At 40.2% G+C, this 16,199-nt stretch overlaps 1 protein-coding gene and 1 long non-coding RNA gene across 3 annotated transcripts in view; one reads left to right on the top strand and one right to left on the bottom strand.

Annotated features, from left to right (window-relative positions):
• htr2cl1 (5-hydroxytryptamine (serotonin) receptor 2C, G protein-coupled-like 1) overlaps positions 1–10,791 on the bottom strand; it is a 159,398-nt gene extending 148,607 nt beyond the window's left edge. The window contains exon 1 of the mRNA XM_044342408.1: positions 10,655–10,791. The gene's annotated coding sequence lies outside the window, so the exon portion shown is untranslated. The remainder of the gene's footprint in view (positions 1–10,654) is intronic.
• On the top strand, positions 1,210–12,162 carry LOC122974399. 2 transcript variants are annotated; one of them, XR_006400378.1, is made up of 4 exons: positions 1,210–1,275; positions 4,546–4,596; positions 10,785–11,341; positions 11,634–12,162. It is a non-coding gene; the product is annotated as an uncharacterized LOC122974399 (long non-coding RNA). The 2 variants fall into 2 exon arrangements; XR_006400377.1 differs by lacking the exon at positions 1,210–1,275 and adding an exon at positions 1,443–1,770.
• Positions 12,163–16,199: the final 4,037 nt, after the last annotated feature.

Below are 16,199 nucleotides of genomic sequence, written 5' to 3'. Positions count from 1 at the left end.
CATGTGTGCGTCTGTGTGTGTAGATACATACGTTACTCTACAGGTGTATCATACCGCTAGAACAGGTTAAACACACGCCGAGTGATTTTACAGCGGCGCTCACAGAGGCATATTGTAACCTCAGGAGCATAGATTAATGATAGTCTGAGGGAAATGGGGATGTGGCTGTTTGCAGGTGCTGCTGTCGTGATTATCGGACTGTAGAGATAAACATTAACCACATTCGTGACAGACGCTGCCTGGCTGTCATGCACCTTTCTGCATCACAAGTACATCAGGTAGTGACAAGGCATCTCTGACTTGCTGTAGAGGAAGTTGGCGTGTATTTACTCCAGGATATTATTATATTAATATATATATTATTGTTTTTGGTTGTAATGGGATCATATGATATCATTTTTTTTTTTTTTATCTCCTTGTGTAACTTTGAGGTGTAACTCATACAGAATGCATCCATGCAAGTAATCTACTTGAAGGTGAAGCTATTATCTAGTCACACACTCACGCAATCATAAGTAGCCATCTGATTTACCGACATCAGAGGCGTTGGCTGGACTGTTGCTGAGCCCAGATTCTTCTACATCAAAAAATGTACTTCTAAATAGACTGTTTCCATGCTTTTTTGCTGGAAATGGAAGGAAGCGATTTATCATATAATCTGCACATAAATATTCCTGCCACTCGAATGTCTCATGCTACATGCTATCTGGAGACACCGGAAGATGCCGAAAGAGGAAACAGCTGATGAGTCATGTGAGTTCAATGTTTGCTACGTCATTATTTACTCGACAAATGCATTTCCATTACCTATTTTGCGCATAAACTGTTCTTTGACGTTTCCGAAATCTACCTCAAGCGAGCTTAAAAACTTTTTTGTGAAATTGAGGACATTTTTCGGATTTTGGCGTTTCCATTTAGCTTTTTTAATGCAATACTTCAAAATGTGCATAAAATAGACTAATTGAAGCATGGCTAATGTATGGCATGATCAGTAAAAAAGCTGGATTGGTCATAAAACTTTCCTCAGGTGTTATCACTGTTTGTAGGACTACCAGACTGATAAAATATAAAACCTTTTGGCTATCTAACATGAGACTAGGCTAGTTTGGTGTCGCTAGCAAAGGGGAAAGCGCAACAAAGCCGCCTTTGCTAACGGTTTAGCTGGCTACAGTGCAATGCAAAGTACGTTAGCTGTTTATAACTGTATATATGCTCTGCTCATATCATGTTCACATAACTTGGAAACATCCTCTAACGCTGAGCCAGGAAAACAAGGTGTGTAAATGCTGTATGTTTCATATATCCACTTTTTCCTCACACTGACTGACTGTATGAGCTAGAGGCTACAGGCGACGCCCATGACACCATGAAGCACACATACTACCCATCTCCCTCCACTTGTCTCCTCATCGTCTCCATCTTACTCTCCCACCTGCCTCTTTTTATTCCTCTCCCTCTCGTTCTTCATACTCTGTCTGTCTTCTTCACTTTTCTTCTCCCTGCACATCTGTCTCCAGTGGTGGACTGAAAGGAGATCAAACAGGCAGGAAAATAAAATAAGTGCGGTCAGAGAAGTACATACAAATGAGAACAGATAGCCGTAACCGGCGCAGCAAACGCCGAGGGAAATCTACAAAGAGCCATATGGGATGCACTTTACCTCACGCTTACATACAGTATGATTTCAAAGGACGCACCAGGGAGCAGTAGCGACACAATGTGATGGGAGAGTATCACCTCACATTTCATTTCATATCAGAAAACACTCTGGTGAGGATACTGAATGATTCTGGCCTCGTTTTTTACACCTTGTAACCAAAAAGAATACTGATTTAACTTGTCACAACATTGCAAGCATTTCTCTGTTAGAGAAATTAGAGCAGCATCACTGAAAATGGTTTTCAGTTGGATAGTGAATGTTGAGCAAATAAGACAAAAAAGCAGGAATATACTGAAATATCCTACTCTAAAAAGACTAAAAAAAACCATATTGACTGGCATGTAAGGCAACTGTGACTGTAAAACGAGGAAAAACTTTTCTCAGATTGTCTTTTTTTTCATAATTCTGAGAGGAGTCTGCCTGCAGGTCTCCTCTGTGGGGACGCTTCTGGTGCTAGCTCCGTGTTTCAGGACAGGAAATAACACATTTTGTTGTGTTCATTCATTTTTAGTTGTTGTTATAATGGCTATATCAACACATTTTTTTAAAAAAAAAAGTAGTGTAATGTATTTTTGTTGTGAGTTGCTAGACTGCATCAGCGTTAGCAGAGTTAGCTGCAAGCTAAGTGCCAATATAGCATCGTGACTCAGCGTTAACTCGTCTTCTCTCGCACACTCGGTATTTTACATGCAATATTTACAGAACGTGAGAATTTATGAGAAACCTAGTACTGGTATTTATTCAATATAACTATAGACAAGGTACTGAAAGCTTACTTTTTTATTTTTAAGTTTCAAGGAAGTAACCCGCCCTGTGCTTTGTCGTAGCTTTAGATGATCTGTTCTGGTCATTATTTGAAGCTTCCTCTACACAACACTGACTGGCAAATTTGCATCCAAAACATTAAATAGTCTGAATGTTTCGCTTTATACTAGTTGTGCTGTTAATAATTTACGTTATGTAATCAGCTTAATCTAAATCACTGATACCAAATGTTATCAAGTCGGGCTATCTGTTATGCTAACAGTGGCTAGCATTAGCTCATTACGTCAATTATATACACAAAGCAAACTTTTTCTTGCTATAAAGCTCTTTTTGGTAGATTTCTTATGCATCAATAGATAGCTATATATAGGCTAGAGTCTTTAAAGGTTGTAAATACAACCACTGTAATCAAGTAAGTTAATGATTGTCAGCGTTTTATATTAAATCCACCTGCTCGCAGTCTGTCTGCCTGCAAAGAGAAATGACTCATGACATTGCAAATAAAAGGAGAACAGTGCACACATGTGTTTGTGTCTGTGAGAGCTGAAGAGGTCTGTTGAATCAGTGAGCTTTAGGCTATAACTGTTTATGAATCAATCAATAAATATTGCTATATTGACAGAGTTATCACATTCAATATTTAAATAATACTGCTACGTTGATTGATAGCCTATAATTATTGAATCAGTATGAATAGGACCTTGTTCCAAGAACAAGAGATTATATCAAAGTGTTTCAAAAACATTTAAATATATTGAAGTTTCCTGTTTCTTTAAGGCTAGTATAGATTTAAGCATCTTGTTACAATAATGCTGGAATTTATTGTATTTATAGCATCCTGTTCCAGCAACGTCAACATATAATGAAGTATTTTTGCTCTAAAAACACTGGAATATATTGACTAGTCTCCTTCCAGTTAGGCTTGAATTTATTGAACTATTCTGCTCTAAAAGGCTAAAATATATTCAAAGTATTTAACTTTTAATTCTAATAAGAATATATTGGAATATATTGAATATCCTGTTCCAGTTCAGTTCAGTTCCAGCTGGAATATACTGATTGGTCTTCTTTTAATAAGGCTTACCTTTGTTTTAATAACATTTTACATTTTTAACTTTCTACGCTACTTTGAGAACATTCACGTCATCCTTCACGATTCTTTCATTTCTTGTTGAACTGCCTTCAACCTGAAGATGTAAGAGATTTAAAAAAATGCAGAGCACAGGCTAAAACTGGAATTTAAATGAGCTGATCTTGTTTGCTCAGTCATTCTAGATAATTGATTTCCTCCACAGCTTAAAGGCGTTAAGAGATGTGATCATATAAATTCAGTACAGTTTAACACCGCCTGAGAATACTAATGTAAAGATTTACATCCTGCTCGTCTTTAAAGTGAATTTTGATTTTACACATGAATATTAGATCTTATTGGATCTAGAAAAGTGATGTAACAAGGTTTTCAGTGCTGAGCACGTTAGTCAAATGTGTCCTTTATTATATTTTTGGCTGATATCCTGATCTGATTGTTTCATAGCTTGTATTGGCCAGCTTCAATCTTATCTTGGATTTAAATATAATAGGAAAGTATGCTGCCTTGATCCAGCGCTTAAATGATCAAAAAGCAGTGTATGAGAAAATTCCTGGAACATTTGCACACCTTTTTTTTCCGCCATAACTTTAAAAATGCTGAAAAAATAGCACAGATTTGTCCAAAACCAGCACACAGTTGTGTTTTCATAGATCACATACATATACTTCAACCATAAAGTGGATTATGTGACATAGTTGGTGGATTTCTTTGTTTATTTTTGTCTTATAAATCTGTGTCTGAGTGTGTTATTCTTGTAGTGTTGTAAAAAGCCTTTATCATATCTACTCCAGTGTATTTACAGTAGAGAAGGCGCTTACGCTGCAGTTAGCTCATGCACACATGCTCTCTCCGGTTCCCTATTGGCTCGTTTTACGCTGCTGGGTTGAATATTAACCAATGAAAAGAGAGCTGAGTAAAAAAAAAAAAAAAAAAACACACTGGGGTATTTACATCTATATAGAGAGATTGAAAACTGGGATTATAGTGGATTATAACTGCCCCCTGTTGACCTTGTCGTCTTAATTGCCAGATTGAGAGACAGCAGCGCATCATCTGCTCTCCACGACGAAGACAACAAAGGGTAACAAATACAAATGTTCTGTTTCCCTTCTTTGTTTTCTTCTATTTTCTCTCTCTACTCCCTCGTTTTAACTCCCCTAATCACACGCTGGCATGTTTACTTTTCTCTCACACAGATAAACTTGGGGTTTTTTTTTTTAGATCTCCTGAGGTTTAAAGCCATTCAAGGTCTCCGTGATAAAATGCACTGAGGATATAAGTACTGGAGGTACCTGGCTCTGTGTTATTGCAGCTGAAGGTCTCCGCGGCTTTAAGAGAACCTTTTATTTGTAGCGCTTAGAAATATTCGACTGTAACTTCTCAGCGTACTGTGCTGATGCAAAAATGTGAAAAATCCTGACAATGCGTAGAGAAGAGAAGGCTGACTTGGGATAAAAGAAAAAGTTTGAAGTGAAGGGATCAAAGCAAAGAGAAGAAGAAGAGCTACAAATTCAGTCTCTTTAGTCAGGTTTTTACTTCGTGCTTGTCTCATTTCGCTCTACAGCCGAGCAGAAAATGTTTCACAAATCAAGTTTTTCGTCTCTTCTCATCTAAGAAAAATTGTCCTCTTGATATTTTGGTTCAGAAACTTGCTTTTTTTTTTTTTTTTGGAAAGCATTGAATTCTTTGAGTGCAGATGAAAAGAAGAAACTGGTTTTATAGTTCACAGAGAATGAGAAAATTCAAGGGGCATCTACCAACAAATAAAAGTACCAATGTGTTAAATCAAAAGGGCTGCACAGGGAAGCATTAAAAAAAAAAAAAAAAAAAAAAAAAAGCGAGGATGCCATCCAAGAAAAGCTCCCTGTGAAATATTTATGGGAAAAATAGCCTTGGGAGGGATCACAAAAGAGGAAAACCCATTCCAGAGCCAATAGGTGCCAAGTTGGTTGCACAATAAATCAATATTACAATCAGAGAGTACGCAGGATGAATACATTCAAAGGTTCCTCCTGCAGAAAAAAAAACCCCTTGAACAGCCCATGAAATAAACATAATATATCCTCACGTCCGTAAAAATGCACGAGTGAAATTGGTTTACAAATCTAGGATGACTAAGCGTTTTGAATATTTAAAAAGGATTTAACTGTTTTTAAAGATCTGTTCTCTGGAATAGTGTTGGATAATTTGCGGTGAAGGTATGGTTTCCGTCCATCCAAGCAGGTCAAAGTTCGTGATAAGCTGCTTCAACCGAACCAAAAATGACTGTCACAACATCCCTTCGTATCTATAAATTCCTCGCTACTAGATTATCCTTCAAAATTCCATCTTCTGTTCATTTGTTTCAATCATCCTGAACCACCCAGGACACATTAAACCAGGAGAAAGCCCCTTTTTTTTCCCCACCCAGTCCTAAATCCCATCTGGAGTCTATAAATCTACCTCCAATCTGAAGTTTAATAGCTTCATACAGCAGGAAAGCCGTTCTACAGTAGCCTTCCTGCTTTCTGTTCAGACAACCCATTCTCACTTGACAAGAAATGGGTTTCATTCCAACAGGCACTACAGGCAGTTTTCCATTTTCTAAAAGAATTAAGAAGGAACATCATTCCCCTAATGTTCACTGATCAATATTTAAAGACCACAGATGATCACATCTCGTAAAAATGATACTTTTCCCCGCAGTTCACAGCTGCGGACAGCTTGAATTTAATTAAAAGTCAACATTTAGTAAAAGTGTCTTAATTTCTCAGGAGGTTTATATCTCATTTTGAAACAAAACTCTTTATCGCAGCTTCCGCCGGCCTTATTTTACTCGAGGCGATGATTTATGTCTACTGACTCATGAAAGCGAGATACTTTTGAATGAATCAAGACACTCGTCTTTTAAATATCAAAGAAGAAGACACGAGGAACATTTTGAAGGCAACAAAATACATTCAAACGCCAGAGGGGAAAATTAAAGTTAGAATCATACTGAAGGCTATTAATGATGGGCACCACTTTGTTTTTTGCTCCTTTAGGACTTCAGTCAAATGTTATTGAACCGGCAGCTGCTGGGAAATCTGGATTTTTACACACACAAGCAAAAGCATCCACTTACCATTATGAGAACGATATAATCAGACTCAAGAAGCCTCAGCATTTATCTCTGATTTCCATTTGGAGAGAGAGAAAAGCAACACAGCAAGCAGCTAGAGGGATTGATTTGCAATAGATGAGGTCTACTGCCAACCCACCGCTTGGAGGTTAAAGCTCTGATCCGTGATCCGTGAGTCGCAGGTCTGCAGAAAGAGAGAGGGAGGGAGGGGTAGCGGCGGCGGCGGTGGCGGCAGTTGTTGTTGTTTCACATGACTGATTGTCACTTTAATCTTGTGGGTCGCAGCTAGGAGAGACTGAGGAAATTCAGGCAAAATGAAATCCTCTTCCGTCGAAAATGAGTGAATCAACCGTCACAATTGTAGGTGATCACACACACACACACACACACACACACACGTGGACACACGCTGTGTGATCATGCTTCTCTGCTTGACGCATGACGGAAGGGGGAAGAAACATGGATCTGATTCATGTGGGAAGAAGTCAAGATTGCTTTCATTGCAATCGGAATTCAGGTTGGTGAGGTTTATGAAGATAGCAAGACATGTGGAGCAAAAGGTGAAGAGATTTTTGACAGGAATGAAAACAAATGTTTGATCCTCATTGAGTCGGAATAAAACTGAAGTACAGAAAGCTGAAGAAGCTTTTCTTGCACCGAAGGTCACATATTTGCAGAGAGAGCCTTGTGTTTTGTGTCTAAAACTCTTCCAACTTGCAAGTTGATCAAGCAGTAACTCATTTAAAGCTGCTACAATCAATATTCTTATATTAACGATGGACAAACTAATGTAGAAGGAAGATGCTTGCAGAGATGAACCCAGAGAGAACTTTCATCCGACTGTGCAACTAGGAGCCAGATATTTCTCTCCGGAGTTGTTGGAGACCAAAGCAGAGCTAAAAAGAGAGGAAATATTCGACTTCCATGACTCCAAATGAATGCTTTTGTTGCTCCGTGTTGTTTGCTAGAACCTTCATCACATTTATAAGGTGGTAATATGTCCAATGTTGTGTTTACAGCTTTTTCCGCTGCCCCTAAGTGGCAAAAAAAATGTAAAATAATTCAGGTTTAACCTATGCTTAAATCTAACCATGATCCTAAAACAAAGTCTCAACCCTCAAAGAGCTGTTTGAAGAAGTGAGGACCCACTCTCACAATCTGAAAGTCAAATCGTTTCTCACAGAAGATACGAGCACAAGAGCGTGCGGAGCTATGCCTCTGAGACAGAAACAAACATCCTCGCACAGATAGAAAACAAAGATGAAAAAAAAAAAACCACAATTGGCACTGTTATGTATGCATGCATGCAACGCTTGTACACACTCACCACCACATGCCCGCACATGCCGGCACTCACACATGACCGCGAGCCTACCACACAAAACCACACATCTCATTTCATTCCCTGAATTACTGAGCCCCTCCTCAAAAAATCTATTTTCTTCCTGGATTCCGGCAATCTGATTTCATCTTCTAGAGTTATTGTTTCCATTGCGGCCATTCAGAGCGAGTCTTCGCTACAGATTGTTCTTTCGTTTAGGGGGTGAGGAGGGGGGAGTGCGTGAGGGGGGTGGGGGGGGGGGTGGGATGGGCAGTTAGCGGCAATATGTCAAGCCTGCTGATCCACTCTGATTAATGCTGTAAATCAAATGAGAGGCAGAGTGGACAGACGTGGCATTTCCGAAGGGGCACCCTGAGGCAAAAAAAAAAACAAAAGTACATTCGTGCATGTTGTGTGTGTGTGTGTGTGTGTGTGAGACAGAGAGGCATGTTTATGTGTACATGTCTGACCGTGTGTGTGTGTGTGTGTGTGTGTCTCTGTGTGACCGCCTTGTGTTCGTCTGTGGTTTGGCGTGTGTTTAAAGTCTCATTCGACATGCCCCGATCCCCCTCCGGGCCATGGATCTTTCTGTTTGTCTGAAAACAAACAGCCATTATAAAAACAACCTGTATTTCTAACCATAAGCCATTTGGTGGGCATCTGTCTTTCCCCCTAATCCTTTTAGGCGGCTTGTACAGTGATGCTGGAAAGATGAAGGAGAGAGAAAAGACAGATTGTTTTGGAATCATTTTATGTCAATGATACACACTTTTAAGCAGGAAAATGTGTGATAAATGGGATGATGAACTAAGCAGAACCCCCTACCTTTACCCTAAAAAACACAAATACATCAGTGAAGTAGTCTAGTTTCACGTTGAGGAATACCGATCACTGAGCATCAGTGCATGTTTCTCAATTAAACGTGTATCCGCCAAGCTAAACACACAGAATGTGGCAAAACTGAGGAAAGGTCTATTTCCATCTTGATCTATCTCTGATATTTTCTTTCCATTTTCATGCCGATATAGCGTGTTGAATTGGGAATTTATTTGAACTGAGGTATAGAGAGGGGAAGCTGGAGAGGGAGAGATAGATAAAATTGAACTGAGAGCGAGAGAGAGAGACAGGTGTGGTAGAGAGTGAGAGAGAGAGAAAGAGAGAGAGAGAGAGAGAGAGAGAGAGAGAGAGAGAGGGAGAGAGAGAGAGAGAGAGAGAGAGAGAGAGAGAGCCCAGGCTATGATAAATGACAGTCTTGTGCATCCAAATGAGCCTATAGCTCTTGTTTACAGTAACAACCTGCATATAGATGAGTTTATATCCAAAATCAGCCTTGAGTTATGTTTAAAAGCAACAGTTTCTACTGTTTCCTAGTGAGCTGGTAACATATTAATTGTTCTGCCACAATTCCTCCAAGATGACACATGTCAGAGAGTTTGGCAGCCCATCAGTGGGGGCCAAGCAGCAGCCTTGGCTACTAAAAATATGTGCACTCAAAGCACAGCCAGGGGCTTTTGAGTGATAAACGCCTCCGCCGAATGTTGCGCATGAAAAATGGCACTTGTGGCTCCATCTCTTAGGGTGTATAGAGCTGAAGGAATAAACGTTTTGTCTCACAGATTATGTTGTGGAAAGGCGGAGAGGGGGAGAAAAAAAAGAGGAAAATCAGGTCCAAATGTCCCAAACGCTCTAATCCTCCCTGGAGACAGGTGGATTAGCGGGATTGAATACACACAGACACACACACAGACACACACACACACACACACACACACACACACACACACAGCTAGGTGATTTAATTCCCAGTTTGGTGCAGGTATTTGCTGCCGAATTCCTCGCCTGGACGAGGCGCAGAAAAACCAGCCAGAGCAGAGATGGACACGCGAACAGCCACACCCTCTCTGAATGAAACCCAGCAACATGCATAAGACCTGAACACACCCTCTGTGAATAATCTACAGCATCCTCACAAGTCATTTAGTCTAGTATTGAGTCTCAATATCATTTTTATTCTCTCAAATAGCGACAGATCTGGATAATGAGAAGTCCATACTTGCAGAAAATCATACAAAATTATTCATTTCCTTCATGATAGAAATATCCACCGAATTAGCAGGTTTTTAATACTTTGTCGTGACAAAAAAATAAGGAAAGGTTTTGAAAAATAATTATGAAACTCATAACTAGACTGAATCACTTAATATGGGCGTTTTTGCGGCGTAACAGTTGATGCCATGCGTAAAAACGCAATCCACATACACGCAGTTATCCACCTATGTCCTTCACCTGTAACCCTATCACACAATCAAGTTTCCACTGTTACACACATTCTATATATTTCTTCACTTATCTGTTTACCCCGATGATGCCGCACACTTGCACACCTCAGCGGCGCTGCTGCTGCTGTTGCCGCCGCTTGGTCAGCGCGTCGTAACCTCAGTATCGCTTTTATTCTCACATATTTCTCTCTAAAGGACTCGATTTCCTTAAAGTTTCTTCTAAACTAAAAAGGTGCTCAGCCTGGTGTGTTCACTATATCTATAATTTGACCAACTTTCACCCTCAAATTCTTCTTCACACAACTCCAAAACCAGCTCTGACCTCCATCCGCTGACGGTCCGTGTCAAAGATGCAAGGGCGCGCAAAAATTTCTCATCTTTCTCGAGTAAATATTTTTGTCGTTGTGGTTGTTTTCTTCTAAGATAATGTTTCACTCACCCGTGAAGACATCCGATTATTTGTGATGTTCCTCTTTTTTTATAGCCACATCCTCAGCGCTGGCTACAGTATGTCCATGTCATCTCTTCGGGGTTGAGGAATGAACCTCTGTTTCTGTTTTATCTTCCAGCGGAGGTGCGCGGAGTTCACAGCCGCAAAAAACTTGATGCCACCAATGAATGATGGAAAAACCAGACTGAGTTTCCTGGATGTGAGTTCAGCTCCCCCTCCGGTCAGGGTTTCTATCAGTTTGTCCCGGACACAGTGGCAGAGGACCAGGGCGGACGCATCGGACACGTTTTGCGGTCCGTTTTGCACCGTGCGCACCGAGACGCGTCCTGCACCAACACAGGAGACACAACGGCAATAAATCCTCCTCTTAAGTTCCAGGCAAAATAGGGGGAAAAAATGTGGTTAATATACTTAATTCGATATTTAAAAAAGGGTCCTTTCAGGAAAGTTTTAATACACAGAGGAGCGCGAAGAGGATGAGCGAGAAACGATAACTGGATAACTGACTCCTTACTGACTGGAGCCGAGAGAGAAGGAGGAGGGAGGGAGGGAGGGAGGGAGGGAGGTAAGGAGAGAGAGAGAGAGAGAGAGAAAGAGAGAGAGAGAGCAGACTCCGACTCGCTTCACCGACCACGAGTTGACTTCTGATCCCACACACTGTGACGCCTCAACAAGGTCTGAAACTCAAACAAGCTCTTGCACATTTTTGAATTATAAAGCGCCGCTGTGTAGAGAGTAGCTTACTGCACATTTATTTAGCCTGTTTATGCATGCAGGTGGAGTGAGTTTCACCTGCTCATTTCAGTTGCAGCAGTGACTTCATGCAGAGAAATGCACTAACTACCTTTACATCCTAACTCATATCTTACTGTATTAATCAGTGGTCAGCTCACACCTAGCAGGTAACTTTACTAATGAGTTCTGCTACTATAAAGTAGTGCTAATTAGTGTGTGAACTCTCTCATAGGAATGGAAACCTGCAGACTGTTGGCTCTACCTGGCACATGGTCAACCACCCTGGATTTATTTACTTGGGCGGGACACTGGCCTCATGTGACAACACACACTGTGCATGGCATGAAGAGACACACACAGCAAACGCAAGCAAATACAAAAACACTGCAAGTTGTACTTACAAACAGGAACTAGTTGCTATGGGGACATGAGAAAGTGATGAACACAACTATAAGGTTAGAAGTTATGGTTACATTGCACTCAATGGCAGTGTTGGAATCGTATACTAATGTAGTAATCCTACTAAAAATGATGTCAAATTGAGTATATAGTGCGTTCCAACTGCATTGTATGTGGATTTTGTATACATAAGGTTTTCTGAGTATGCAGTGTGAGTTTACTGGACATACTCAACTGCCCCAAAATGCTTTGCGTCTCTTCAGGCTGCGCAATAGCGTCAATTTTGAGCCAGGCTAAAGCTAAAGCCGCTGATATGTCACTTTATTAAGTTTCCCAATATGTGGTCAGTTTATCTAAATTATGCCTGTTTGGAAATTTGCTGCAACATTTTAGGAGATGTGAGGAGCCACTGGTCAGGTGAGACCAGCTGTCAGTCATGTCATTTAGTATGCAGTATGCAGTACATACTGATTGAGTACATAGTAGGCAGTATGTTAGTCTGCAATTTTAGTCATTAACTTCTAATGAGGCTCGCACAACAAACAAAATCGAGCATGTGTTTCCTGTATATGTTTGATCTTGTATGTCTGGACTCACCTTTGTTCAACATTGACTGATCAGATGCTCTGTTAGCCAGTGGAAACACTGCTGTTCTGGAGTTTGGAATATTATTCTAGTGTGTTTCATCACCATTTAAAGTACATGATCATACTGTCAGACCACTGTTTCGTCGCTCTCGTACACTGTTTGCAGTGTATTATTATTCATTTATTCCCTTCATCAGACTCGTGACATCATGTCCTTTTTCAGGACTGAGTAATGGGAAATTTTGTTGAATGGAAACGTCATGTGACCGTAACAGCTTCACCAGTTATGCTAGAATCATGCAATCAATGTGAAAAAATAAAATAAATATCACTGATGAGTGGTCAGCTTCAGTTTTTTGTGTCCTCTAGAAATTTTCATCGTGACCTAAAGGACTCTACAAGCCTTTCTGTGTTTGTGTTGTCTTAACTTGCAGTGTGATGACACTTTCTTGGCCTCTATAATGTTGCCTGACTCGACCAACACCTGTGTTTGAAAGTGAGAACCATCCAAAATGTCCTGACTCTCAAGTTTTTAAACCGGTCCTCACAAAGATAGACATACGAGAAGTGCGCACACACACCTGAACAATGAACTGTAATCTGTAAATTGGAATTATATTAGCTTTAAAATTAATTATCATTTAGCATATATTTTAAAACGAATCATTTAATTTTCACTGTACATTATAGCTACACACACACACACACATACAACAGAAAAAGAAGAGGATTTGCTTTCTTCCCTTTCTCACTGTTCAGCCACCTTCCCCTCCACGTCTCACTCTGTGCACTGATGTATTTTACTCTCTTCCCACCGCGATAAATCAAATCCTGCGTCTTAAAAACCCTCTGTCACGCTGCTTTGGTTCAACTCTTTATCCTGTTACATTCCATTATTTGTTACATACACAGTGTACAAAGAAATCTGCGTTATTACTACATATGGCAAAAACAGGGATGTGCATTGCAGCATTATACGGCTTTCCACTGAGGCATTACTCAGCCACATAGTGCTTGTAACTCATAACTTTAAGTAAACGCTGTCAAACACTGCAGAGCTTTGCTGCATTAGATTTATCTGAAAAGTAAGTGCACATCACAATGTTGGCATCATTTTATAAGCTCTTATTCAGAATTATAATTTGTTTTCAGACATGACAAACACATGCGTACATAACCAGTTCTTAAAGCTCCAATCCAGCCAGTGTTACTTGTTGTTTAACGTTCTTTCTCAAACAGAGAATGAGGGGGGAGGGGGGTGTGGTTAATAGTTGGACGTAATCCATTACCATGGCAACCACCGTAACAGTGTAATAGCCTAACCTGTCCACTCACTACAGCATTAGCTATACAGACTAGGTTACATGACAGTAACAGATATGTGAAATCCATGGGTGAAATCTTGACATCTTGCTTTATTTTATAGTAAATGTCCATAAATTTTCCTCCTCAGTGGCCAGGCCCGGTTCTACAAGGGTGCAAAAGTATGCATTGCACCTTCAGCTTAATATTTTGCACCCTCAGTTGAAATTTTAATAATAAATGCCAAGCACAGCTTGGTAGGTCTTAGGTGCACGGATTGTGTGGGTGTCTCCATGTGTACCTGCTATTCTGGCTCATGTATGTGCAGCGGTGCAGAAGGGCTGAGTGAAGGTGACCATAGATCAGCGGGTGTGGTGATTAATAAATACAATAGTCAGCCAGTCACATCATTGCTCTCATAACTTTGAAACAGTTGTGTCATTCACACTTAAAGCTCGACAAACAGAGAGCTTTTCTTCAGGAAATGTGTGGATGGTTCAGAGCGTCACGACATGATTATATCGGAGCAGCGCTATTTCAGCAATAATTCTAATGTATCTCACCTTGTACATGGTCACATAGTTTAGTAATTAATATTACACAACAGTGTTTGCACTGCATTGTGTTTCAAGGATAAAACATGAGATTGTACTTTTGCTGAAAAGAAAGTTGGAAAAGAGGCTGATGAGCTGTGCTAACTTGACGTCTCCTTTATAAAAAAGCACAATATTGAGTTATAACTGACCAGTCAGATGTGGTAGAGGTGAGTGTGGTTATATTCAGGTGATTTAATGAACACAGTGAACAGTTGTGCGTAACAGCACTGCACTCCGGTGCAGCTCTTCTCAGAGGCTGCAGATTTATAAACGCATCAGTCCTGCTGGCTTCAGATGCCGCAGGAATTTAAGGAACTGAAGAAGAAACTTTTCATACAGTATAAACATCTGTGGACAGCAGATACTGTAAGAATCACCCGCATTCATTTACAGATTAATGCAGATTGATTTACTGACTTTCCTGCTTTAAACACATTAAATGTTATTTGTCAAAAAAATATTTGGTCAACAGTGTGGCCAATCAACATTGTCAGGAAATGACTCAGAAAAATGTGAAATACAGTTAGTACAATTTTAAATCACAAATCACGGGCTAGTGCAGTAATACATAGGAACCTCATGCAGGTTAAAATTGACATGCTATCCCAATTTCATGATGCCACGCATGCAAGAATACTGCTGTAAAATATTAAATACTTACAACATATACATCCTGTTGTTGTCCCATAACCATGACGAAAGTAGCAGGATCTTACTGGAAAGAAAACCACCTCAAGCATTATGTGAGCAGCTGAATTATTTCCCTTTTACATGTCAAACACATGCTGCATAATATATTACAACGCACTAGTTTCCTCTGGGATAATAAAGTCTCTTGTCACATCCTATACTCATACTGTATTTATTTCCTAAGTACAAGGTCAAATATATCTACATTATTTAATGCCGTTTTAAAGCCTACTTATACAGTACAAAGACACGATCGTACGCTGTGTTTTAAACTCTGATCCTTGCATGTCAAAGAATGGCTGGTTTCTCTCCTGCCAGTCAGTTGATTGAAGTTAATTTCATTCACCTGCTGCCTGACGTGTGAACCATTTCCTGATTAAAACCAGCTGGGCTCGGTCTCCTGAGTACTACAAGATGACAGTTAGAGAATCATATGTCACATGCTGTATTGTACTATGTATTACCATAAACCATTAACTAAACCATATGATAAGGAGCACTACTCTTCTATTCCCAAGAGTGAGTTATATAGAAAAATACAGTTTAGTTGTCAAAGACAGTAAAGAGAAACAGCTTGGTCCACAGGTCATCTAAAGGATGTTTGGGCATCTTTTAATATCCAAGCGTCCTATATCCAGCCGAGCTATTGCACGACACTCTAACTTTAAACAATGAATGATGAGATGGGAGAACCAAAAAGGTCACTTGTCAGTAAGTGAGTCCAACTTGCTGTGAAGTGATGGAGGCTGTGAAGCAGTCAAGGCCAACAGAGGAAAAAGTGACTGCAGTGTTTTAATGAGTCTCTTCTCGTTAGCTGCACGTCAGCAGAGCAGCAGCAGCTTCAACGCTACACAGGATGTGTTGGGGCACAGTATTAAGTGCGGGTCACCTGCGTTTTGGCAAGGCTCTGAGCCAAGCACACAATCGATCAATTATCTTCTGTTTTATGCATGTAACTAAAACAGATGAAAGACTTGAATTGCAAAAATATGTTCCAGGCTGTGGTTACACATATAAAATGTGAGCTGTTATGTGGCCTGCAGACAGTTGTATTGATCAAAAAAGAGGCGCATCTGTGCCATCAGAGGGTTAACTGAAAAACCACAGCTGAAACGCCTCCTGTGTAGGCAAGCCTTTAGCAATGTACCATACTCCAGTTTCATCGGTGATGAGTGATTGTGTGAAGCTGGATAGGTGTATGTTTACATAGCCAACAGGTTGGAG

This window comes from Thunnus albacares, chromosome 22 (assembly GCF_914725855.1).
Source record: "Thunnus albacares chromosome 22, fThuAlb1.1, whole genome shotgun sequence".
Classification (NCBI taxonomy): Eukaryota; Metazoa; Chordata; class Actinopteri; order Scombriformes; family Scombridae; genus Thunnus; species Thunnus albacares.
The sequence above is the reverse complement of the archived record's forward strand: the minus strand, read 5'-3'. Positions and strand labels throughout refer to the sequence as shown.